The sequence below is a fragment of the Impatiens glandulifera genome, chromosome 5 (assembly GCF_907164915.1).
Source record: "Impatiens glandulifera chromosome 5, dImpGla2.1, whole genome shotgun sequence".
Lineage (NCBI taxonomy): Eukaryota > Viridiplantae > Streptophyta > Magnoliopsida > Ericales > Balsaminaceae > Impatiens > Impatiens glandulifera.
The window spans coordinates 4,748,734-4,752,375 of NC_061866.1; positions in this window are offsets into that span (position 1 = coordinate 4,748,734).

Here is a 3,642-nt window from a genome sequence, read left to right on the forward strand (position 1 = left end):
GCGATGTTAAAAATTAGATCCGAAAAATTTATTAATTCTTTTGGAGATTATAGTTGTTGTAAGGATTATAATTTATATTATACAAAATATAAATATATGTTCAATAAAATAAATGTTCTATATCTTAGATAAAATCTTGAACTTGAACTCGGCTCAACTATTTATCTAAAAGTTCAACTCGAAAGTTTGAACTCAATTAAGTTTTCAAGCTGAAGTTTGAACTCGATCTAAAGCCAAAACATATTTTTATAATGAAAATATTACACTACCATAACTATTTATCATGATATTTCAAAATAAAAATATGAAATCATAATAATTATTCAAAAATAAAATAAAATAAAATAAACAATAGAAGATTCCCATGTGGAAATAATAAAAATATAAAATTTCAATCTCAAAGAAAGAAAATAAATTGATCAAGATTTATCTTCCTTGTTTGTCATCTGATCTCTCACTAATGAAGCAGGAATTAGATGAACATGGAGTATGCGTCTACTGCAAATGCAAATGATATTAGATGAAAATGGATTATAATTGTAGAGAATTTTATATCCCCAATTTAAATAATAAAAGTAAAATAATAATAACTCTGAGCTATTTTAAAATAAAATAAAAGACAAATATATATATATATATATATAATAAAATAGGCTAAATAAGTTATATATTTATTACCAATTTAATTTTTATTTAATTTACTGATTAAAAAATCAATATAATAATAATAAATAAATAAATAAATAAATAAATAAATAAATAAATAAATAAATAAAACAGCGTATGACAGATGCACATTAGACCCACGTACAGATGCATGCAAGGCAATGTATGTGATATTAATCAATAAATAAAAATGGGACGTAAGAACTTAAAATAAAAGGAGCTAGGTTGCTCAGTGGAGGATTAAAGGAGATAGATAAAAGAAGGCTTTTAGCTTACAGGCAAACAAACAAAAACACTAGTGTTGAAGCCTATGCATTAGCAAGAGTGAAAAATGATGATGTTTCCATCCTGACAAACAAAACAAACAGGAAATTTGACAGAATGACTCTCACAATAGAGTGTTATTTTTAAAAATAATATGCCTCCAATGTTATTTACAAAAATAACCTATTTGCCCCTAAATTATAATATAACCATTTCATCTTCTTCTACATTTCATTTCCGGTTTCCCCCCGCTTTCCCTCCCTGCCACTATCAGGATCCCCCTTCCAGCAACATTCAGCCGACTTTCAGTCTTCAACGTAACCTATATTTCAGGTCAGTTTTTGTTTTTTTTTTCGTTTTCTCTTCCATGCTGAATGGTTTTTAGGGTTTTAGGGTGATGAATAGTTGTGTGAATGGTTTGAACTGTGTGAATATGTATATTACATTCGCAAACTGTACTTTGCGTCGACGCAAATTGCAGTTTACGTAAGTGTTGTTTGCGCCGACTCAAAGTATTAATTCTCCATTTAACTTTTTTTTCTCTTTTTTCGTCGGTCGATTTCATATTTGATTTCATTTTTACTCTCTACAGGTGTTGGATCTGTTGGGTTTTGCAACAGCAAAACTATGGATCTTCTTCGAAATCAAACATGTAACAAATCAGTTTCTAAATCGTCTATGACGACAAACAGATTATGAAGACTGAAATAGCATAAAGCAATAAACGACAACACAATATACGTGGTTCGGTCAAAATCGACCTACGTCCACGGGAGGGATAAGTTTCACTAAATCAAAGAAATGTCAATAGTAGAAACTTACATGCCCTGCTCTCAAATGAAAGAAGTGATTACACTTGGAATGATTGGACTACTCCACAATCAAAAGCTTCCCCAATCTTTCTCTCTAGATCAGCCAAAGAACAAGAAGAAGAAGGAAATCAGAAAATCATAGATCTGTAATTCACTCTCTCTCAACCTTACTATATGTTATGAGAAAATACCCAAAAAAAGTATTTATACTCTAAGCCGTTTTCATAACAGAAAACCCTGACTCATTTACCCGGAGTTTTAAAAAAAACCCGCCCGAAATGGCAAGGAACACCTCAACAATTCTCCCCCTTCCGAGCCATGGGAGAATGTTGCTATAAACATTCATCATCGTGACGCTTCTGCCAGAACCATTCCGGCTTTGGCACAACATATCTCATGCTTGCCTCTTGGCAAGCCCTTTGTCATCATATCTGACCCGTTCTCATCTGTATGCACTTTCTCCAAGTATAACTCCTTCTTCCCGAGCACTTCACGGATTCAATGGTACCTTTTTTGGATGTGTTTTGAACGTGAATGGAAACTTGGATTTTTGCTCACATGTATAGCACTTTGTGAGTCACTAAACACCACAAACCTTTCTTGTGTAGTGCTTATTTCTTTCAACAATTCTTTCATCCATCTCATTTCCTTACAACATTCAGTAATGGCAATATATTCAGCTTATGTAGTAGACAAAACAACACATTTCTGTAGACGAGACTGCCATGATACAACTCCTCCTCCAAAGGTAAACAAATACCCTGAAGTTGATCTCATAGTGTCAATATCACCACTCATATCTGAATCAGAAAACCCTTCAACATGTGGCTTTCCAATACCATAACACAAAGCGTATTTGGAGGTCCCTCGAAGATATCTCATTAGCCACTTAACCGCTTCTCAGTGTGTCTTACCGAGATTTGAAAGGAAACGACTAAGTACTCCAACCGCATGAGCTATATCCGGTCTTGTACAGACCATTGCATACATTAGACTGCCTATTGCTGAAGCATATGGAACATTGCACATTTATTGTCTTTCCTCTTCATCCTTGGGAGACATTGTCTTGTTTATTTTCAAGTGTGTAGCCAATGGACAAGCAACTGGATTTGCCTTGTCCATACAAAATCGTTTTAGAATCTTCTCAATATATCTCTCTTGAGACAACCATATCCTTTTCTTCACCCGATCACGAATGACTTGCATTCCAAGAATTTGTCTTGCTTAACCCAAGTCTTTCATCTCAAAAGACTTAGCCAAATCCTTTTTCAACTTGACAATCTTGAGCTTGTCTCTCCCAACAATCAGCATGTCATCAACATATAGGAGAAATATAATAAAATCATTAGAAGCAAACTTTTGCACAAATACACAGTGATCTGTAGACGTCTTCATGTACCCATGGATGGTCATGAACGACTCAAACTTAAGATACCACTACCTTGGTGCTTGCTTCAAACCGTACAGACTTTTGACAAGTTTGCACACCTTGTTTTCCTCACCTTTCTTATTATAACCTTCAGGTTGCTCTATATAAACATCTTCATCCAAATTACCATGGAGAAATGCAGTCTTGACATCAAGCTGTTCAACCTCAAGATCTATACAAGCAACTAGACTTAACACCACCTGGATAGAAGTCATCTTCACTATTGGTGAGAAAATTTTATCATAATCGATTCCATGTCTCTGGCCAAAACCTTTGACAACCAGCCTAGCCTTGTATCTTGTCTTGTTATCATCACCTTTTGCTTGATCTTGTACACCCATTTATTTTGTAATAATTTTCTTTTTTCTTTGGTCTTTGAACCAGTTCATATGTGCCATTTTTCAGCAATGACTTCATCACTTCATCCATGGCAGCTATCCATTCTTCCTTATGAGCATCCTCAAGAGCCTC